Source organism: Bos indicus x Bos taurus, chromosome 21 (assembly GCF_003369695.1).
Source record: "Bos indicus x Bos taurus breed Angus x Brahman F1 hybrid chromosome 21, Bos_hybrid_MaternalHap_v2.0, whole genome shotgun sequence".
NCBI lineage: Eukaryota > Metazoa > Chordata > Mammalia > Artiodactyla > Bovidae > Bos > Bos indicus x Bos taurus.
This window is the reverse complement of record NC_040096.1, coordinates 32,506,306-32,530,776: the sequence shown is the minus strand read 5'-3', so window position 1 is coordinate 32,530,776 and position 24,471 is coordinate 32,506,306. Positions and strand designations below refer to the sequence as shown.

The following is a 24,471-nucleotide window of genomic DNA, read 5'->3' as shown; positions in this document are numbered from 1 at the left end:
ATATATGTTTCAGTGCTACTCTCAATTCATCCCACCCTCTCCTTCCCCTGCTGTGTCCATAAGTCCATTTTATATGTCTGCATCTCTATTCCTGCCCTGAAAATGGTTCATCAGTACCATTTTTCTAGATTCCATATATATGTGTTAATATACGAAATTTGGTTTATCTCTTTCACTCTGTGCAACAGGTTTTAGGTTCATCCACCTCATTAGAACTGACTCAAATTAATTCCGTTTAATGGCCAAATAATATTCCATTTAATCTGTTCACCTGTCAGTGGACATCTAGGTTGTTTCCGTGTCCTAGCTATTGTAAATAGTGCTGCAGTGAACATTGGGGTACCTGTGTCTTTTTCAGTTCTGGTTTTCTTAAGGTATATGCGCAGTATACTCTGGAATTGCTGAGTCATGTGATAGTTTTATTCCTATTTATTTTAAGGAATCTCCATACTGTTCTCCACAGTGGCTGTATCAATTTACATTCCCACCAGCAGTACAAGAGGGTTCCCTTTTCTCCACATCCTTTTCAGTATGTATTGTTTGTAGATTTTTTGATGGCCATTCTGACCAGTGTGAGTTTTGATTTGCATTTCTCTAATAATGAGTGATGTTAAGCATCTTTTCATGTGTCTGTTGGGCATCTGTATGTCTTTGGAGAAATGTCTGTTTAGGTCTTTTGCTCACTTTTTGATTGGGTCATTTGTTTTTCTGATACTGAGCTGCATGAGCTCCTTGTATATTTTAGAGATTAATCCTTTGTCAGTTGCTTCATTTGCAATTATTTTCTCCCATTCTAAGGGTTGTCTTTTCATCTTGTTTATAGTTTCCTTTGCTGTGGAAAAGCTTTTAAGTTTAATTAGGTCCCATTTGTTTGTTTTTGTTTTTATTTCCATTACCCTAGGAGGTGGGTCAAAGAGGATCTTGCTGCAATTTATGTCAAACAGTGTTCTGCCTATGTTTTCCTTTAAGAGCTTTATAGTTCCTGACCTTATATTTAGGTCTTTAATCCATTTTGAATTTATTTTTGTGTATGGTGTTAGGAAATGTTCTGATTTCATTCTTTTACATATAGCTGTCCAGTGGGGTTGGTATTGAAAAGAAGTATGTGTGTTTGCTGCTTCCATGCTTACAGCTGGATGGAAATTGGCCTCAAAAGGTCTCTGGTTTTCTTTGTCATTAGCCAACAGATGCTTGCTACAGTGTATTGCTCAGAGTTCTTTATTTAATGTGAGGGCAATGCATCTCTGTTCAATAAGAAAAGCTGTGCAACACGATAGCTCATTTGTGGATAAGAAATATCTGCCTTTAGCCACACATTGATCCTTCACTAAATGATTTTTCTTTTTTTTTCACTAGCTTCTTATCCAATATGTGGTTGATTTACCTATCTTCTCATTGCTTTGACTTTTCTAGTAAGTTGATCCTGAATTTAGTATGTCATTCTTAAGGGGCGCACATTTTTTTTCTGTCGAAGAATTACTTCAGATCTTCTCTAAAACATTTAAAAAAATAAAATTTCCGGTCAGGAGTATATATCATAAAAACACTTAGGTTTCTAGGCACAAATATCCATGGTCAGTTCAGTTCAGTTCAGTCGCTCAGTCGTGTCCGACTCTTTGCCACCCCATGAATCGCAGCACGCCAGGCCTCCCTGTCCATCACCAACTCCTGGAGTTCACTCAGACTCACGTCCATCGAGTCAATGATGCCATCCAGCCATCTCATCCTCTGTTGTCCCCTTCTCCTCCTGCCCCCAATCCTTCCCAGCGTCAGAGTCTTTTCCAATGAGGCAACTCTTTGCATGAGGTGGCCAAAGTGCTGGAGTTTCAGCTTTAGCATCATTCCTTCCAAAGAAATCCCAGGGCTGATCTTCAGAATGGACTGGTTGGATGTCCTTGCAGTCCAAGGGACTCTCAAGAGTCTTCTCCAACACCACAGTTCAAAAGCATCAGTTCTTTGGCACTCAGCCTTCTTCACAGTCCAACTCTCACATCCATTCATGACCACAGGAAAAACCATAGCCTTGACTAGACGAACCTTTGTTGGCAAAGTAATGTCTCTGCTTTTGAATATGCTATCTAGGTTGCTCATAACTTTCCTTGCAAGGAGTAAGCAAATTTGCCATATTACATATAATATATACAATATTGTTAAATATTGTATACATTATATATATACTTTACCATATAAGATATTTCTTAAATGTTTATATTTATGTTTAATATTATAAATATGATATATATATACATAAATATATATCAATATACATACGTATGTATTTACCAAAATTGTGATAAAGTCCAAGCTTTCTCTACAGCCCCCATCTTCCCATAGCAATTGCCCTTTGGCTACCTTTCAGACTTAGGGTGGGCTTCCCAGGTGGCTCTAGTGATGAAGAACCCAGTGTAAGAGACATAAAAGACACTGGTTCGATCCCTGGTTTGGGAAGATCCCCTGGAGGAGGGCACAGCAACCCTCTCCAGTATTCTTACCTGGAGATTCCCATGGACAGAGGAGCCTGGCGGGCTATAGTCCATAGGGTCACAAAGAATCAGACATGACTGGAGCAACTTAGCGCTTAGTTTAGGGTTGCACATACCTACATGAGGACCTGTCCTGGAAATGGACTCTGTCATTTGAGCTAGGAGTTCTGGGATTCCAGGTCAGTTGAAAGTAGTCTGTTAGGGTGAGACCCAGTAAGGTAACACTTCCTTTTGGCCCTTTTCTCTGCTCATTGCATGGAGAGAGATGTGTGTGGCCACACAAGGGCCAAATCCTATTGCCTTGTTCTAAAGGCAGTAGTGAATTTAATGATCTTTTAATAAATCTAGTAGACTTGATTGCCTCCAAGTTTATTCCTTCCTTTTGTTGTATGGCCAGGGGATTTCTTTAAAACCAAAATCATTATCACATCCCTGCTTGAAACTTTTTAGTGCTTCACACTTTTATTGAGATAAAGGCTGAACTCCTAACATGGCTTCAACATTGTTGAAGATCCTTTGTGCCCTGTTCTGGTCATTGCTTACTTTCACTGTTAGTGAGCTCTGTTGTTGCCCTGACAAACACGTCCTCTTTTTTACTTATGCAACTTTGCATATGCTATAGGTCTGTCCTACTCCCCTTTCCTCATGAACAATCTCTAGTATATTTACCAAACTCCTGTGCTAAGTCACTTCAGTTGTGTCTAGCTCTTTGCAACCCTAAGGACTGTAGCCCATCAGGCTCCTCTGTCCATGGGATTCTCCAGGCAAGAATACTGGAGTGGGTTGCCATGCTCTCCTCCAGGGGATCTTCCCAACCCAAGGATCAAACCCACATCTCTTGTGTCTCCTGCATTGGCAGGTGGGTTCTTTATCACTAGCACCACCTGGGAAGTCCCTACTCATCCTGTAAGTCTCTGTTAAAATATAGTCTGACAAGCCTTTCTTCACTTCCCAAGGAAGAATTCAGTCCTTCCCCTTCTATATTTCTGTTGTGATTTGTACACATTACTTTTATAGTACTTGTTGCCTTATGTAATAATTGCTTTTCTGTAAGCCATGCCCTCTGCTTCTAAAGGCAGGAGCTAATTTGATTCAGCATGCTATTTCCTGTACTAATAGTGTGTAGTACACAATAAGTGCTTAATAAATGTGTGCTGAATGAAGACTGTAATTAGTGGAACACATTGTGAATAGCTCTAGAGGACTGTGTTTGCAGTAAACTGCATAATGAAGGTGATTGAGAAATGGAGTATTTCAATAATTGATCATACTGCATAACAGTCAATTTCAAATGATCGATTTTAGATAATTTTAAGGCAGAACAAAATGGACTGTACAGAGTTTATCTGTATTAATCCATAAGATGTTTCAGCATGATCTTTCTGAATCGTGTGATCACAATTCCTAGCTATGTGTCTAGCTAAGAAAGCTATGGGAGTCAGTATTATCTGTACTGTTGCTTTTTCACAAGCTGGGGCCTTGTTTTTTCAATTGAATCTCTAACACATTTACTTAATGGTTTGTCTACCTAAAAAATATACTATAAAATTAGCACTAGGGTAAAAGGGATTCAAAATTGTGTTATTATCAAATGTAGTTTTAAAATTGCTCAGAAGACAGACAAGCAACATACCTTAGGGTGTAAGCACAATCTCAGTTTATCAGAAGGCTTACTCTTCTACATTCAGACCGTGCCTTTTGGATGACAGTCCTTGATGGGTCCAAGTGAAATGTTATGAACTACGCTAAGCAGTTAATTCGATGGTAGTCTCTGGCCATAACTACTTCAAGTGCTTGATCCCCACCCAAATTATGTATTCTTCTCTCACTCATGGGAAAATAGTGTGAGTGATTGCTGCTCATTTGTATATTAATTTAATGGTTCTCTTTTCTCACTCACCCAAAAAGCAGTATTGCCAGTTATTAGTTGCAAAACTCAGAAATTACTTTGACGCACATGGTCCTTTATTTTCACATCTTTGAAAGTGGTTTTGAGCAGAAACCTGTTTGGAGCCCAGCTAACATGTTCTTATTTGCACAAACGATCTGAAAACCATCATGAAGACTGAGCTCTGACCTCCTCCATTGCTGTGCCATGTCCTCTTTTAAACCTAGAAATCTTCCTTCAGAGCTTGATCCTTTTAAAAGCAAGAATTTGGAATATCAAGCAAATTTATATATTTTTAACAACGTTCAGAAACATGTAAATGTGATTGTTATTTAGATGCTGTATTTTCAATTGGCTCATCTCCATTGAGCCCTTTTAATCAGTTTCCCAGCCTGTCTGTCCCTTCAGCTGCATAGTAATGCAATATTTGTAACATGATTATTTTGCAGATGTGAATCATCTTTAAATACAAGAGTTGATTGACCTAGGGGGTAACTACAAAATCTTACATAAAATAAAGAACAATTTATAGGATTGCTTAAGTAATTTTTAAGAATGTGAGTATTGGAGTCATTAATGATAGAAACAACATACTGCTTGATTATGATAAAATATTCAGCAACTCACTAACCCAGCTGTCCTGTTTAAATAATCTATGAACAAACAGAATAAAAATTATTCTTGGTGCTGTGCCCTAGACCAGTATCTACTGAGGTTTTAGCTTGGGAAATATGTCAAAAAATTTGTCTTTGATTTGAGTATTTTAATGTTAAAAGGCTGATTCTGTTAAGTAGAGAATGGAAACATTTATGTCTTTGTAGTATGACTTTAAACATAATTATTAACTGAATACGACAGTGTGATTGCTTGCTAAGACAGTTTTTTCTGTTAGTCAAGTTATGAGTAAGAAAGACTCAGTCTCTGTTTTAAGAGAAGCAGTATTCAGTGTCCCAGGTTTTACACATGGTTCCATCACTAACTCACTGGCTGACTTTGGTGCTTTGGATTTTCTCATGAGCCAGATTAACCACCTCATAGTGAAGATCAATTAGATCTGGTTTGTGAAAGGGCTCTATAAAACACATGCCACCTTTAGTAGTTAAGTAAGATTTTAGCCCCTTTTCTGCCTGCTTTTTAACTTCAGGCTGGTAATTCAAACTCCCTGAGCTTCTGTTTCTTTATAGGTAAAATACAAGAGTTTGGCCAGTATATTCTGGAGGAGTACTATTTACATTGTATTCATCACTTACAACCTATAATTTATAATAATCTCTCTCTCTCTCTCTCTTTTTTTAACATGTGCTTGCCCCTGTTCATTTAATGGATATTGTGATTACCCTGTAAGACTGGATTCCTTTAATCTTCACCTGTTACATTTCAGTTAATCTTCCTCTCAATCTTGTGAAAGTAGGTGATATTCTCATTTTACTGATAAGGAAAACTGAGGTTCAGTTTAGTGTTAGAGATGGGATTCCAGTTTCTGATGCCAGTGTTCTTTTTTTTTACTAGCATGTGGCTTAGTGAGGATGCTTTGCCACATACATCATCTAAAGCGAGCTTTTGATCTCCATTATTTTTCTATTCTTGTTTCTCAAAATGAATAGAGCCTTACCAAAGTGCTTTTATAGAGAGATGTGCCTATTCAATAGCGGTAAGCATAATTTGGCAATTTTTACATTATAGCACCATACAAAAAGTCTTGTTGGCGTTATACAACAGTGCAGTGTTATCTGGGAATCCTTCAGTGCTGGAAAATATAGTTTGTCCTTCAAATAAGATGGGTTCTATTTTAATACATGTATTTTATTTTTAAGACATAGCATTGTTTAATATTATGATGCTTGTAAACTTATATCTGTGCTTTCTGTAGAAGGAAAACAGTTGATTTAATTACTTATGAAATGTTTTTGTTTTTAAAATCCTAATTTGTGATTCTAGAAAGAACATTACCCCATGGCAAATTTCTCTAAAATTTCTATTTTAGGTGGGTTATGTTTTATCATATCCATTGTTTATATGTAAATTTTAAAAAGTTCTCTGAACTATCTGAAATAAGTAGATCTGGCAGGAATTAGGAAAAGCATGTCCAGAAACATTCATTTCTGTCTAGAGTTCATTTATGAGTTCTATGTTTTAACATGCCAGCACTAGATATTGATCTTACTTGGAGCCTTATTGCACTTGCTGCTGCTGCTGCTGCTGCTAAGTCGCTTCAGTCATGTCCGATTCTGTGCGACCCCATAGATGGCAGCCCACCAGGCTCCCCCGTCCCTGGGATTCTCCAGGCAAGAACACTGGAGTGGGTTGCCATTTCCTTCTCCAATGCATGAAAGTGAACAGTGAAAGTGAAGTTGGTGACTGAAACACTGATTCAGCTAGGACTCTGATGTTGATCCTTTCTGATTGAGAAACCTTTGCCCTTGGGACGTTCCTTAACTCATGTTTCTCTTCATTTTGTATTGAAAGTTTCTGGGTGGTCATTACTAGTCCAAAAGAGAATTCCTATGAATAGCTCATTGGTCACAGTTTTATTTTTATCTTCCCAACTGATGACTTTGAAATGACTGTGGCATTTTGAGGAGACCTTATCTGTTGCCATTCTTAACCCTATTCGTGAAACTCTAGTCACATCAGCCTTCTTTTCTGTTCTATAAAGTCAGTCTAGCTTCAGGGACTTCTGCAGTTATCCCACTGTGGGAATGGTTTTCCCTCAGACTTGTGTGGCTTTATCTTTCTTTTCATTTAAGTCTCAGCTTAAATGTTCCTTCCTCAAAAAGGTTTTCCTTAACAACTCACTGAAAATTAGTGTTTCTCTAACACTATTAAATGGCTTTGTTTTTTTCTTAGTACCTAATGACTAGCTGATATTTATTTCTTGTGTATCTCCTCTGATGGGGACATAGATATTCTGTTTTGTTTAATGCTGTATCCACAGCACCTGGAACAGTGTCTGCCGTAGTAGTTATTCCAGTAAATATTTTTTGAATGACCAAATGAATGCTTTTTCTATTGGCTATTTATAAAATTTTTTAAAAAACATTTTCCTCTTTTTTTTTTTGGTAATCAGGAAGGTGCTAATTATTTTTGCCATTAGTGTTTTTTTGCAATTAATGTTTCTGTACATTTGATGTTTTTCACTTCCTATGCTGTTCTGTTCCCTAGTTAAATTCTTTCAGAAAGGAGAAAGCCTTTTAATTTTCAAACTCTGAGATATGACTATTTCGATTTATCTACTGCTTGTCAGGTGGGTGTCTGAGCTGGTGCAGCCTAGTCACAAAAGCAATTAACAGATAGGAAAATTGGCTCTTAACAGCTGCTTCAGTCCTGCTTGAGTTGGCCTCTCCCCCAAGGGACTGTCACTGTCAACCTAGCAAAATGAAATTGCCTTCCCATAAACATTTTTTTTTCCCCAGGATTTTAGAACAGAAATAAATTCTTGCTTTATAAAATGAGTTAAAATGTGTCAACAGAATAGAACAGAGTAATGACCTGCTGGTGCAATTTGGATTCTGAGGCATGGCAGCAACATTTATTTTCAGAAGAGTTGACATTGAAACTGTAGCACTTTTAGTTCTATTGAAATGACTTTATTATGCCAAAAAGGTAGATTTAGTAACTTATTTATTGATGTTGGTGAAGAAAGAGACAATTCTATAAAATATAATTTTTAGCCCTCAATGCTTTGGTTTGTGGCATAGTTTTTGAGTCGTTACTCCTTCATTTAACTCTGTGGAAAGGACCAGGTTTTATAAAGACTACAACTTGGTTTCCTTTCCAGTTCATTCTTCTACTCTTAATTCATTCAGTATGGATTCCATTTGATCATTATAGACCTTAACCATTGTTATGTGCTGTAACCAATGTATCCTTTTAAAAATGGATTTAAATGGGTTTTATATTAACAATATGCCAGTTCTGGGCTTTATATTGACATAAGCCTCAATGTTGGCAAATGTGACATTGGTTTCTTTTGATTCTTTTTGATAACTCTTATTTGATATGATTTCCAATCTGAGCTAGTTGTGAAGTGTACTCCCCTTGAAAGTTGTCCTCTAATAATACTCCCTTTCTTTCATTCCTGTTATACCACTGGCCACTTATGAAGCTAAAAGTATGTGTCATTAAACTCTGCTCTCATATTTTATTAAAAAATAAGAGAAGATTCTCCTATAGTGAGGGTATTATCTTAGTTTTTAAGTGAATAAGATGTGCTTTTGTTATGTTGATGTGCCAGTTCATGGTGTACCTTTTGGTGACTTTAGGATGGGGCCTGCTCACCAGAAACATCAACCATATAATTAGTGGGTTGGGACTTTGGGCCAATCTGACACCAAGATGGGCACTATAAAGGACAAAAATGGTATGGACCTAACAAGAAGATGTTAAGAAGAGGTGGCAAGAATACACAGAAGAACTATACAAAAAAGATCTTCATGACTCAGATAATCAGCATGGTGTGATCACTCAACTAGAGCCAGACATCCTGGAATGCAAAGTCAAATGGGCCTTAGGAAGCATCACTACAAACAAAGTTAGTGGAGGTGATGGAATTCCACTTGAACTATTTCAAATCCTAAAAGATAATGCTGTGAAAGTGTTGCACTCAATACGCCAGCAAATTTGGAAAACTCAGCAGTGGCCACAGGACTGGAAAAGGTCAGTTTTCATTGCAATCCCAAAGAAATAATGTCAAAGAATGTTCAAACTACCACAAAATTGCACTCATCTCACACACTAGCAAAGTAATGCTCAAAATTCTCCAAGCCAGGTTTCAACAGTACGTGAATCGAGAACTTCCAGATGTTCAAGTTAGATTTAGAAAAGGCAGAAGAACCAGAGATCAAATTGCCAACATCCATTGGCTCATAGAAAAAGCAAGAGAGTTCCAGAAAAATATCTACTTCTGCTTTATTGCCTACATGAAAGCCTTTGACTGTGTGGATCACAACAAACTTTGGAAAAGTCTTCAAGAGATGGGAATATCAGACCACCTTACCTGCCTCCTGAGAAATCTGGATGCAGGTCAAGAAGCAACAGTTAGAACTGGACATGGAACAATGGACTGGTTCCAAATTGGGAAAAGAGTATGTTAAGGATGTATGTTGTCATCTTGCTTATTTAACTTATATGCGGAGTACATCATGAGAAATGTTGGGCTGGATGAAGCACAAGCTGGAATCAAGATTGCCGGGAGAAATATCAATAACCTCAGATATGCAGATGATACCATTCTTATGACAGAAAGCAAAGAGGAACTAAAGAACCTCTTGATGAAAGTTAAAGAGGAGAGTGAAAAAGCTGGCTTAAAACTCAACATTCAACAAACTAAGATCATGGCATCCAGTCCTATCACTTCATGGCAAACAGATGGGGAAACAGTGGAAATAGTGACAGACTTTATTTTTGGGGGACTCCAAAATTACTGCAGATGATGACTGCAGCCATTAAATTAAAAGATGTTTGCTCCTTGGAAGAAAAGCTATGACCAACCTAGACAGAATATTAAAAAGCAGAGACATTACTTTGCTGACAAAGGTCCATCTAGTTAAAAGCTATGGTTTTTCCAGTAGTCATGTAAGGATGTGAGAGTTGGACCATAAAGAAAGCTGAGTGCTGAAGAATTGATGCTTTTAAACTGTGGCGTTGGAGAAGACTCTTGAGAGTCCCTTGGACCCAAGGAGATCAATCCAGTCAATCCTAAAGGAAATCAGTCCTGAATATTCATTGGAAGGACTGATTTTGAAACTGAAACTCCAGTACTTTGGCCACCTGATATGAAGAATCAACTCAGTGGAAAAGACCCTAATGCTGGGAAAGATTGAAGGCAGAAAGAGAAGGGAATGACAGAGGATGAGATGGTTGGATGCCATCACCAACTCAATGGACATGAGTTTGAGCAAGCTCCGGGAGTTGGTGAACGACAGGGAAGCCTGGTGTGCTATAGTCCATGGGGTTGCAAAGAGTCAGACACAACTGAGCGACTGAAGTGACACCAAAGCTCAGTGGAGAATGTTGATTGGTGAACACAGTGATGTGTTGGGCGGATGATGCACCCTGACTCATAGGGAGATGGCTTGGAAGCCCCTTTTCAGGGCCATCTTAGAGCTTTCCCTGTGTGTATTATTTATAATAAAACTATAATAATAAGTATAATGCTTTCCTGAGTTTTGTCAGTTGTCTTAGCAAGTTATCAAACTGAGGCACTCATAGGAATCTCTGAGTATGTGGCAAGTTGATTAGAAATGCAGATAGCCTGGAGATCCCTGAAGAGTGGCTGGCATCTAAAGTAAGTGCAGTCGTATTTGGTTAATGCCCTTTGGTTTGTGTATACCAGACTAACTCTGAGTGGTTAGTGCTGAAATAAAATTACAGTACACTAATTTAAGGTTGAAACAGAACAGTGAGTGGTACATTTGTTACAGTTAATGAACCAATGTTGATAGATTATTATAAACTAAAGCCCAAAGTTTGCATTAGGATTCACTCTTTATGTTGTACACCTTCATGGGTTTTGACAAATTCATAATGTCATTGGTCTACCATTATCGTAGACCCATGGCAAATAAAATATTGCCTGCCAAATAAGCTGTTAACATTTTAGCCAATAAATATACAGATTATAGAATCATGGTAATTGAGACTCCTGTGACTCCCTCCCAGTCTCATCCCTCTCCCTGTCTCAGAAGTAATCAGTTTTATGAATTTGGTATTTTTCAAATCTAAGCATGTTTTTATAGTTTACTAAGTATTTGTGTATCATACTTTATGGGATTTTTACAAGTTTTTAAATTTCACATTAACAACACTATGTATATTACACCTATTTCATCAACTTGTTTATTTCAAAACTCAGCATTGTGTTTGCAATTTATAGGATTTTATTTTTACTATAGGAAAGAATATTTCTTTAATTAAAGAGTCATTTAATGTTAAATAATTTGTTAACAGTTATAATTTTATATTGGTTTCCTGTATTAGTATAAATAGACAGTACTGACCTGTACATTAAATTTTTCAACCCTCCAGAGGTTTACTGACTTGAATCTAAAAAAGCTTTTTTTTGGGGGTGTGTGTGTGTGTGTGTGTGGCTCTTAGAATTCAAACACAAATGACATTATATCATTGATATCATGTTCTGCAGCTACCCTGTTAAAAATACTCAACAGAAGCCAGAAAGACTTAATTATTTAAAGTGAACTGCTAATTGAAGATCCTACCTTTTGTAGATTTCTTTCTGGTGACTCTTTTTTTTGTTTGTTTGTTTTTTAATGAAGAATATAAGATCTTAGTTCCCTAACCTCGGATAAAATCAGCACACCCTCAGTGAAAGTCCCTTTGGGGACTCTGTTTATTGTGTGTTTCCTTTACTATGGGCTTCCCGGGTCTCAGTGGAAAAGAATCCACCTGCCATTGCAGGAGGTGGGGTTTGATCCCTGGGTCAGAAAGATACCCTGGAGAAGGAATGGCATCCCACTTCAGTTTTCTTGCTTGGGAAATCCCATGGACAGAGAAGCCTGGTGAGATATAGTTCATGATGCAGCAAAAGAGTTGGACATGACTTAGCAACCAAACAGCACAACTGTAATTATCAGTTCTAAAAGAGAACACTGTTTCTAGGATAAATCAGAAGATCCCTACAATTCAAGGTAGAGGTAAAGCTATAGCTTCCTCCCCCAGCTTGAGGAAAGTTACTTTATTTTGTTTGGTGAATGTACAGTTGAACCTAATTATTTATGCTGATGTATGCAGCAAGTTTCATCTAGTCAAAGCAGAAGCTGTCAGATCTTCGTAGAATTTTCTGTGACCTAAATTAAATCTGCGTTACACAGGACTGCAGTCTTTAGAGAAAGCTGTTCCCATTGTCTGCTGTGTTAGTTGTGCACACTAACCTGTCACTGTTGATTTGGTTATTGTTGCTCATTTTGCATCCTTTGGTGTATAGTTTGAGTTCAGTAGCAGAAAAAAGCTTGAACTTACATTGTTTTGTACATTTGAAAAATAGTGATATCCCTCTTCCTCAAGATCATTTATTATAGGTTCCAGAAAGCTATATAATTGCACTTCCAATCCAGATTGTTTTTTTATTGACTTCCTGAAGAATCTATTATATTGTAAAGCATCATTGGCAGATTCAGTTGTAATTTAATAAGAATAGACCAATATGCTAAGGGAAGTGATTTTTCAAAAGTTCTTGCTCAATTCCATTGCATGAAATGCTAAAATAGTTTCCTCTTCTTTGTTCATTTCTCAGATGAAGTGTGCTTCAGATTTTTTCTTCGTACTCCTTCTATTTAAGACTGTGTTTATATGGGTGCTATACCAATAAAGAGGTACTGAGAAGTGACTTTTTCCTACTGTATTTTCTAAAGTTTATGTGATGCCATGGTTTTAGATGTTATTTCATTCACAGGATTTGGTCTATGGTAAATATTTTGTAACATGATTTCTATGACAAATGTGTAAATTAAAAATTGAGTTTGTATAGATTCCCAATGCTGGATTTATAGTGTTTGGAATGTTATCTTCAGGGTCTTTTATGGTCAGTATTGTACTCAGATTAATCTTGGGATGTTATAGACCTAGTAATTTCAGACAAATCATCAAATTCTCAGTTTGGTCATATAGTTACTTTAGATTATTGACTATAATCCTAATGATTATAGTTTCTTGATTTTTAAAAAAAATCAATATTTACTGAATTTTTTCTAAAATATGTGAAATATTCTTGGCTCCTTTTAAAATGAAAGATGTTAATTTTGTATAATTGTACTTAGAACAGTTTTTGTTTACATGGAACTCTTATGATTATACTGGCCCAGTTGAGTTTATTTGGATTTTCTTTACTCCCCTATCTCTTTCCCAGCATTTAGGAGAAGAATAATGCTTCTCATGCTGGCATCCCAAGGACTAGACCTGTATCTTGATTGGTTATTTTGTTGTCTTTATCCCACTTATGTCCCTGTGTCTACTCATTTAGCTTCCTTTCATAAGCACCCATTCTAAGGTAGTTAGCATGGGGTCGCACAGAGTCGGACACGACTGAAGTGACTTAGCATAGCATAGCATAGCATAGCATACATCTTTGGATATTTCTGTATCTTTAGAAAATACATAGTGTTTTCTGTGTATAAATTTATAATTTTTATAAATGACACTGGGCTATATATCTCATTTTATTGTTTTTTTCTGTTTTCTTCTTTTTTCAAAGTTTAAACTTTTTATATTGTTTTAAAAAAATTCAGCCTTTCATTTAAATGATCTATCCTTGTGTTGCATATAATTCTGATTCCTTACCTCTGATTGTTGTGCTCTATCATGTGCACACTCTTATCCATGTATACTATGTATCCATCTTACTTACACTCACCTATTGATGTTTATAGTTTATAAAATGTGTTGAAAGCATTCATGATATATTTGCTTTTTGATCCAACAATTTTATTTAAAATACTTTATCCTAAAAAAACTACCAAAGCTGTGCAAGAAGGTATATATTCAGGGATATTTGGTATATATGAGGATATAAAAGTGTGTACAAAGATATTTATGATATTATAAATTTAGAACAACAAAATTTAGAAACAACCTAAATATTCAAAGTAGAAAATTGAATATACTGTGGTCTGTATCTATAATAGGATGCTATATGAAAATTAGGAATGCTTTACCAGATAATAATAGTAAATGATAAAGGCTGAGTATAAATTTTAGGTATAGTCTGATCCCAGTTGCTCATGCAGTTATTCAGCCATTCACTCACAAATAGTGACAGTCCAGATATTGTTTTAGAATGTAGAGGTAGAGTGCCGTGTGTGTGTGTGTGGCGGGGCGGGGGGCAGGGGGGGGCGCGGGGGGTGGCGATGGGGCGGGCAGGGGTGTGTGTGTCACAAAACAGATTCTTTCTTTGCTGTCATAGAATTTGCAGTTTAGTCAGGAGAGACAGAACCATAAACAAAAATTTGTCAGTTGGCGATAGTGCTTTGGAGAAAAATATAACAGGGTTAATGGTAAATAGGAAATACCAAGGAAAAAGAGAAGGAATTTTGCTACTTTATATAAGGTAAGTTAAGGAAGTCTCTGAAAAGTGACATTTTAAAAAAATTTTATTTGTTTTAGTTTTGGCTGTGCTCAGTCTTCATTGCTGCTTGGGCTTTTCATTATTTGCAGCAAGCAGGGGCCACTCTCTAGTTTCATTGCTCAGGCTTCTCATTGCGGTGGCTTCTCTTGCGGAGCCCAGGGACTCTAGTAGGCTTCAGTAGTTGAGGTGCTTAGGCTTAGTTCTCTGAAGTATGTGAGATCTTCCTGGACCTAGGATTGAACCCACGTTTCCTGCACTGGCAGGCGATTCTTTACCACTGAGCCACCAGGGAAGCCCCTCTGAAAAGTGGCATTTGAATAGAGACCTAAAGAAAGCTAAGGAGAGAGAAAGCAATGTTTTATCTGGGCCGGGGGGTCAGGGGGGAAATGTTCTTGATGAAGGGAACTGCAGGTCCAAAGACTTCAGGCAGAGATATGTATGTGTTCCAGCAAGAGCTTAGAGGTCAGTAGCTGAGTCAGATAAAGTGAAAGTGAAAGTCACTCAGTTGTGTCCAACTCTTTGCAACCCCATGGACTATATAGTCCATGGAATTCTCCAGGCCAGAATACTGGAGTGGGTAGTCGTTCCCTTCTTCAGGGGATCTTCCCAACCCAAGTATTGAACCCAGGTCTCCCGCACTGCGGGCAGATTCTTTACCAGCTGAGCCACAAGGGAGGCCCTGAGTCCGATAGACCAAGGGATACAGTGTGTAGGAAATAAGGTAAGAGAAGTCAAGATTGGGGATGAAAATGGAGGGCCATTAGAGTTATCTTATAGGTCATTATAAGCACTTTGGCCTTTATGATTCTAAGACGAGAAGTCATTGTAGGATTTTGAGCGGAGAAATGAAATTTGATTGACTTTTAAAATCATTTTGGCTGTTTTGTGTAGAATAGACTGGAGAGGAACAGTACTGGGAAAATGGAGTTAAGAGGCTATTGTAATAACCCGGACAACAGATGATAGTAGTTTGGACCAATGATGAGAAGAGGTTTGATTCTGGATTTGTAATGTACACCCACAAACACCTTTTTGAAAAAATAACTGTGTATGTGTTGATATACTAATATATATTTAATTATCTCTGATGGAGTTACTGATGACTTTTTCTTTATACACGTCTGTGCTTTTCAAATTTTCTGTAACTATTTTATTTATTTATTTTTAATTTTATTTATATATATTTTTTATTGTGCTGGATCTTAGTTGCTGCGCAGACTTTTCTTTAGTTGCAGAGAGTGGGGCTACTCTCTCGTCGTGGTTTCCAGGCTTCTCATTGCGGTGGCTTCTCTTGCTGTGTAACGGGCTCTAGGCAAGTGGGCTTCAGTAGCTGTGGCTCCTGGGCTCTAGAGCATGGGCTTAGTTGTTCCACAGCATGTAGAATATTCCCAGATCGGAGATCAAACCTGTGTCTCCTGCATTGGCAGGCGGATTCTCGAAGAATCCAGGGGACAGAAGAGACTCGGGTTCAATCCCTGGGTCAGGGAGATCCCCTGGAGGAGGAACTGACAACCCACTCCAGTATTATTGCCTGGAGAATCCCACGAACAGAGGAGCCTGGTGGGCCCACAGGGTTGCAAAAAGTCGAACACAACTGAGCACACACATACACACACACCAGGAAAGCCCCACTATTACTTTTAAAATCAGAGAAAAAAAGTTTAAAGCTACTTTTGTTTTTATTGTGTTTTTTCCCTGATTACACACATTTAAAAGTATTACACACATTTAAAAATTTGAGTTGTATTTTTTTCCTTTTTGTGTTTGCCATTCCCTTCTGTCTGGTGATTCAGACAGTGAGCAGGCCCAGCCCTTAAATTAGAACCAGGATGTTAGTTAACTGACTAGTGAAATTGATTGAGGAAGGAAATTACAACTTTTTTCAAGCCTGGGCAGACTGTAGTCAGCATTTCCCCTGTCATCCTTGTTTTCCTTTGTGAAGTAAACTCTTAGAAGACTGCTTTATTACAGTTTTTATAAATTTGGTGTGGCCGGGGTACATTTTTACTTATATGTTCTGCTGTTTTTACATCATCACTGATGCAGAGTAACCCAGTGACAAAAAACTGCAGTGTCAATCAACAGGATGGTCACATCTAGGTCATCCTAGCTAATGAGTGTGAGTTGTGTTGCTGATTTCCTGAAAATTATTTGTACAAATCGTTAGAATGCACTGTGAGTTTTCTCCTCTGACTTATCTTTCTGATTTGCTTGATTATATCAAATATTAGAACACTTGAAAACCAATTTACTGTAAACTAGGTAAGAGTTGTACTGATCTAGAACATGCTGATTGGCAGAGAGAAAAAAAAGACTGGAATTCAGTCTTGGTTATAACTGAGTTTGTTTTTTTAACTGAAGTATAGTTGATTTACAGTGTTGTGTTAATTTCTGCTATATAGCAAAGTGATTCTGTTTACATATACATATATATTCTCTTTTTATATTCTTTTCCATTATGCTTCCATTATGATTCCATGTGGTTCATCACAGGATATTGAATATAGTTCTCTGTGCTGTACAGTAGGCCCTTGTTGTTTATCTATTCTATATGTAATAGCTTACATCTGCTAGCCTTAACCTCCTACTCTATCCCGCACTCACCCACCTTCCCCTTGGCACCCCCCGGTCTGTTCTCTATGTCCATGAATCTGTTTCTGTTTCGTAGATGGGTTCATTCGTGTCATATTTTAGATTCCACGTATAAATAATATCATATGGTATGTGTCTTTCCCTTTCTGACTTCTCTTAGTATGACAGTCTCTAGTTGCATGGTTGAGTTCTTAAATGGTAAATCAATAAAACTCTTATTACCTGGAGGCATAACTTGAGTTTTGTATTGCAGGAAATAGTAGCCCTTGCTTTGTTGCTTTTTTCTCCCTTGCTCTGATTGGCAATGTTTAGTCCTCTAAAATTACCTGGAAAATGGAGATTTTGGATTTTTGATCCGAGGAGCAAGTATCTATCCAGATGATGCAAGGAGCACAGTGGCCATGATAAAAGTCTATTTTGCTTTGTATTTTGGTTTGAAATCACTAGTAAATTGCAAATATGTAATGGCACTTGTTTTAAAAATGGCAAAATTACTTCATGGCCTGTTGGCTATACTTTAATAAAAAATAAGTATGTTTTTTTTTCTTCTTTATAGAAAGAGAAATATCTTACATTTTAGATATGAAGAAATTTAATCTATGAACTACTGTTTTTGTAGTCTAGAAAACCATCTATACCTCCTAGATCTTTGTATATCTATTAAGCAACTTGATGGTAAATATTTTGCTATATCTGACTTTTTTTTTTTTTGTCTAATGGGCATGTTGGTTTTTTGGTTAAGTTTTCCAATGACCTACAACTGGTATTCTTCTTGTTCCCTAAATGTTTAAGTGAGAATAATTCCTTTGCTTCAAAAACACCGATCTTGCCTAGTTTATGGTTTCTGAATTTCTTAATTACTTTTCTATGAATTTTGTGTGGTACTGTGGACAGAAAATAGTCTGCTATCATTCAGACCCCCATGAATCCCAGCTCTGCCACTGAATAGCTCTCAGAGCCTTAGTTTCCTCATCAGTAAAACTATAATATAGATTGTCATATGTTGCTAGCTTTGTGCCTAGTGTGGTAATATGTAGCCAGTAAATATTATTTATTCTGTTTTCTTTATTTATGTTTTTAATTTGGCTCCTGTATTAACTAAAACCTTTGGTGGTTTTGTTACAACATTAGAAAGTTTTTGTACAGAATACTGTACAAAAGAATGTCAGTTACTAAATTTGGTCTGAATGATGTTAGATCTTTAACCCAGGTGTTGCTTTTTTTCATTCTTTTTAAAGATGTTTAATGTGCAGTTTTGTAGTATATTTAAAACATGTAATTGTGCCAGATACCCTGCAAGTTCTCTGTGCTAGAAACTTTTTAAACATTGTTTCTAATCCCCACAACTGTATAAGGTTTATACACTATTTTTTTCATTGAAGAGAAAGCTTAGGCTCATACTTGGAAAAGTTTTTAAAATGTGTTTGTAATAATGGGCCTATCATTATGGATTAAAATCCATATGGTTTATTGTAAACTGATCTTCTGTTATTGGAAAGTGAAACTTCCATTATTAAACTAGAGTCATTTCCACTGGACTGCAGGGTAGTAGTTGTCCAGAAGCTGTTAGTTGTGGTATTAAAATGTCCTTGAAGTCATTGTGAACTGTTGGAGGGCTCGCTTCTTCTCCCATAAAGAAAAGGAAAGAAAGAGAAGTCTCTCAGTTATGTCCAACTCTTTGCGACCCCATGGACTGTAGCCTACCAGGCTTCTCTGTCCATGGGATTTTCCAGGAAAGAGTACTGGAGTGGGTTGCCATTTCCTTCTTTTCCCATAACATGTTTATCAATTAATTCTTTTTTTAAGATTTTATTGAAATATAGTTGATTTACAAAGTTTAAATTTCTGCTCTACAATAAAGTAACTCAGTAATATACATATATATACACATATGTTCTTTTTTGTATTCTTTTCCAGTATGACTTATCATTGATACTGAATATACAGTAGGACTTTGTTGTTTATCCATCCTATATATAATAGTTTGCATCTGCTAATCAACTCCTAGTCCTTTCCTTCCCCACCTCGCTCCTCCTTGGCAACCACAAGTCTGTCCTCTATATTTGAGAGTCTGTTTTTGTTGGTAGGTATGTTCATTTGTGTTGTATTTTAAATTCCACATGTAAGTGATATTACATGGTATTTGTCTTTTTTTTTTTTTTACTTGATGTAGTATGATAATCTCTAGTTGCATCTATGTTGCTGCAAATGGCATTATTTCATTATTTTTAATGTCTGAGTAATATTCCATTGTATATATGTACCACATCTTCTTTATCCATTTATCTATCAGTGGACATTTAAGTTTTTTCCATATCTTGGCTATTGTAAATAGTGCTACTATGGACATAGAGGTGCATGTATCTTTTCAAATTAGACTTTTCTCTGGATATATGTCCAGGAGTGGAATTGTTGGATCATATGGCAACTCTGCTTTTAGTTTTTTGCGGAATCTCTACATACTGGTTTCCAGAGTGGCTATACCAATTTACATTCCCACCAGCGGTGTTAGAGGGTTCCCTTTTCTCCATATCTTCTCTAGCATTTATTATTGGTAGACTTTTTAATGATGGCCATTCTGACTGGTGTGAGGTGGTACCCCATTGTTGTTTTGATTTGCATTTCTGTAATAATTAGTGACAGTGAGCATCTTTCCATGTGCCTAATGGCCATCTGTATGTCCTCTTTGGAGAAATGTCTACTTGGGGCTTCTGCCTATTTTTCAACTGGGTTGTTTGTTTGTTTTGGAGGGATTGTTATTGAATTATAGAAGCTGTTTGTATATTTTGGAAATTTAGCCCCTGTCTGCTACATCCTTTGCAGATATTTTCTCCTAGTCTGTAGGTTGTCTTTTCATTTTGTTTATGGTTTCCTTTGCTGTGCAAAAGCTTCCAAGTTTGATTAGGTCCCATTTGTTTATTTTTGCTTTTATTCCTGTTGCCTTGGCAGACCTAAGAAAATACTGGTTTTGCCTATGTTTTCATATAGGATTTACATATGGTCTCATATTTATGTCTTAAAGCATTTGGCTCTGTTTTTGTGTATGGTGTGAGGATGTGTCCCGGCTTCATTGGTTTACATGTGCCTGTTCAGCTTTCCCAGTTACACTTGCTAAAGAGATTGTCTTTGTCTTTGCCCCACTGTATATGCCTCTTTTGTTGATGATTGATTGTTCATAGGTGTGTCAATTAATTCTTAAATCTTCAGAGTGTAAATATCTTCTTAATTATCATTTTAACCTTTGACTTTTGTAGTAACATTATGTTTTTCCCACTTAAAACATATTCTTTTTAATGATTCCGATTATATCAAAAAGAATATCTAGTGTATTTTATTAAAGTTGGTATAGTGGTTTAGTTTTTCAGGATTAACATAAAACAATTCAATCATAATTGATATTTAATTTTTTCTTGTTAAATAGGAATATTTAATTATGGCCTTAGTGTATTTTGTAGTTTTTGACATAATGTTCCATTTATGTTTAAAACTGGTCAGTTGTTAAACATATTTGTATAAGTTATAAAAAGGAACTTGTTTAATGATTATCTGCCTCTTATTTACAAAGACTGTGAGTGTAAAAGAAATACAGACATACTTTGAATACATTAGAGCCAAGTTTGAGTTTTTATCTTATTGGCATAGGAATTTATAATGATTCATTGGGTTGTTTCTTTATTTAACTGACTGGTTTTAATTTAGATGTACCCTTTTCCCAATATTGATTTACTTAATTTAGAATAGTAATCTTATGAGTGCAGGGAATAGTTTAACATCCAAATACTTGATTTTATAGTTATTAAAAGATCATTAAGCTATTCACCATTGTGTTGATAATCATTTGGGAATACATTTTAGTAGAAAATCTTTGGTTCTTATTTCTAAAATTTGGTTGCTTATTTTTGGCCTTAATGATATTATTAATTTCTGTGGAAAACAGTGAGCCCTATCAGAAGTATTTGGATTTTTGTTGCATGTTTTGAAAGTTTACTTTAAGTGATAGTTGAATATCATTGTTATTGTGAAAGACATTCTTGGATGTAGTTTGTTGTTAAATACGTTTACTTGAGGTAAAGAATCGTAGCACCCACTGGGATTATTTTGCTTACTAAAAATTTTCTGAGAATTTTTAAAATATAGTGTACATAAAGTAGTTTATCTTCTGTCTACCTCTATCAAGAACTCATTTGTCACTGATAATTTTTTAAGTACATCCCAAATGACAAGCTACTTCCTAAACAGAATAATATCAAGAATATAGACTATGAATGATTCTATATTTTGGGGTAAATGAGATCAGTTCCAGAGCCATCTTACTGTCTTAGAGAGTTGTCTTTCTACCATTACTAGGCAATTGGACTGGGAGCCAAGAATGATTTTTTTCCTTCTAGAGTGCCACCAGAAAATTTCTATGATGAGGGAAATTCCCTGTTTTCAGACAATGCTGTCATCAGATGGAAAATACAAATTGAAATAAAGAGAGAAGGAGTCTCAAAACAAAGCTTTCTAGCCCTGTGTTTCACTTATACCAGGAGGAAATGTAGATTAATTTTCATTCTAATGAAGAGAGTATAACTTTGTTTCAAAATGGTTCTGGCATTTATGTTTTTATTGGAAATACTTTGTGTCCTTCCTTTTATTTCTCTTAATTTAAAAGTTCTGTGTTTACTCATCTGTTGGAAAGATTGTTAAGACCAAAAGTAAGACCCAGAATATTTTATCACAAGAGAATAGTTGAAAGTGTTTGTTATCAATATTTTAGAGTCCCTTTATCAAAGTTAATAGGCCACTAAAGATGAAGTTCATTATATCAGTCTCTAAAATCCAAAGATGAATCTGGGTGGGAGTAAGGCAGGGAAACAGGAGAAGGATGCTTAGATAGACGACTGAAATGGCTTAGCAGATGGGGAGATTTTAACTCTTATAGTCTGTGGAGAATATTTTGAGATCATATTTCTCTTAACATTTAGAACATTTAATAGACAAATTTCTAACTGTATAGTATTAGATTTCTAAACTGTAGAAGTTAGATGCAGTCTATGGTTATAGTTTATTTTGGAAAAATTACAGTTATCTCCAGTTCTCTGTCCTATTTATACTATTATCTTCTATTTGTACCTATTTTTAAATCTTAATCCATTCTTCATAATGACTTCAGCTTCAAGTAACTTAACATTTATGTTGATTATATTCATATCAAAGAATCTTGGTCACTAAAAGGGAGAGAGATTTTTAAAAAGCAGTGAGAAAGATGTAGTTGGATTTCCAGATCCCAATTAGAAAAATCATCTTTAACTTATAAGCCAAGAAAATTTCATCTGTATATTGTTGAAGGAAAATAGATCTAAAGACCTCACGAACATCTTTTTAAAATCACTTCCAAAATAGAAAGGTGGGATTTCCACTTGAGAACTTTAATTAGCCCAGAGAATGTAGAATTTACAAGGAGTTTAACTGCTTCTGGCTTTTCTGTGGCCCTGTCACTGCTCATTTATCCTCTCAATATAAAAGCGCGTGACAACTCAGCTCCACCTGTTTGCTGAGGTTGCACTAACGCAAGGGTTTTCCGAATGTATTCTAGATGGGGTATTTTTTCCTCTTTTTTTTTTTTTTCATATTCAGATTTTACTCTACATAGAACTTAGGAACTGAATTCAATTTAATATATCACTGCTCTGCACCAAATCGCCTTGTAAACTCTAATGGGACAAATATTTTGAGATTCTTCTAATGGATTATGGGTACAATATTAGAAATTATTTTTAGACAGTATGGAAAATGCACTGTGGATCAGTTTAATAATGCCTTTACTCAGCAAACATTTATTGAGCTCATATTCCATACCCAGGTACTAGGAGTATAGACATAAATAAGATGTGATTCCTGCCCTCGAGGAGGTCATTGTCTGCCTCTGAAGTCTTAAATTTTGACACAAAGAAATAAGAGACTCAACTAGCTCGTCTCCTGGATGTGAAAAATAATGAACGGCAGCGGCAAAGCACAAGTTGTTGGATGTTGCTGTTCTGTTTTATTTAGTCTAGAAAAACCTGGAAAATAAAATTCTAGTAAACAGTGGCGGGTTTTGCCATGATTATTAAATGTTTGGTAAACATTTCCCCAAGGCCTGCTATGTGCAAGCATCAATAGAAAATGTATGAGATAAAGTGTTTTATTCTAAATGAGGACAATGGAAGAGAAAGTTACATATACAAATAATTACAATATGGTAGGAGTGGACAGTTTATTACCAAATTTTTTATTTATTAAATAAAACTGATTTATTAAATCAGTTTATTACCAAATGATGTCTCTTGGTTGCGATGACAGTAGGGAATAAGGAGAGACTAAGATCAAGAGATCAGAAGTCACTACTGACTGAAGGAGGCAACCATTCTTACCTTGGAGAATCTTTCTAAAGCTGTTTCTTGTTTTTATATCATATGTCACCAATGTCAGTGACAATTACCAAGAGAAAAACCAAAATATATCATAAAACACAACAATATTTTTGTTACAAAGATGCATTTTGGTTATCATAATAAAACCTCATATTTTGGCCTTGCTTTGGAGTTGACCCTTTAAAGATGCTTTCTATTGGGAGCAACTTCCTATTTTGCAAATAAGAAAAATGAAGAAAGAAAGAATAAAGCACCATCTCTAGTGATATTGCTAAAAATGACAATCAGTTTGCTTGGCTCTAATTGGGTACATCTGTAAATTTGGTGTTAGCAGGCCCAGAATGTTAGGACAGATTGTCGCGTGGAGTAGAACAGCTATTTGAGAGGATTTAATGATGGACCATATTAGAAAACAGAGGTCTACAGGAGGTACACATCTGATATTTTTATTTTATTTCTCAGCTAGCTGAAGTGCTTGGTTTTACCTTTTCTTATTCTTTAAAACATCTTAAGAAACAATGAAACTCTTCAAAGAACCTTTTATCTCTGTGCTGTAGGTCTGTTTATTAGCTGAAGTCTGTTCGTTGGAAGGACTGATGCTGAGGCTGAAACTCCAATACTTTGGCCACCTCATGCGAAGAGTTGACTCATTGGAAAAGACCCTGATGCTGGGAGGGATTGGGGGCAGGAGGAGAAGGGGATGACAGAGGATGAGATGGCTGGATAGCATCACTGACTCGATGCACATGAGTTTGGGTGAACTCCGGGAGTTAGTGATGGACAAGGAGGCCTGGTGTGCTGCGAATCATGGGGTCGCAAAGAGTCAGACATGACTGAGCAACTGAACTGAACTGATTAGCTGAAGTATTCTTTTCCTTTAGTATCATGAGCTGCTCCCAGATTCTAGGTATTCATCAAAGATTTCCTATTTGGCAGTGACAGCCAGTTTTGATTCCCTTTGCTTTCTTTAATTTAGAATCTTTCAAAGTTAGTTATTAATATTAACTCTTCAATTGTCAGAGATAATAGTTTTAG

The 24,471-nt window shown here is 36.2% G+C and overlaps 1 protein-coding gene across 7 annotated transcripts in view; it reads left to right on the top strand.

Annotated features, from left to right (window-relative positions):
• The window catches only part of PEAK1 (pseudopodium enriched atypical kinase 1), a 313,556-nt gene that overhangs the window by 76,419 nt on the left and 212,666 nt on the right, over positions 1 to 24,471 (top strand). Inside the window, exon 3 of one of the 7 annotated variants that reach the window (XM_027521589.1) lies at positions 12,623 to 12,701. The exons of the other annotated variants lie outside the window; for them this stretch is intronic. The gene's annotated coding sequence lies outside the window, so the exon portion shown is untranslated. The remainder of the gene's footprint in view (positions 1 to 12,622; positions 12,702 to 24,471) is intronic. 7 annotated transcript variants of the gene reach the window in all.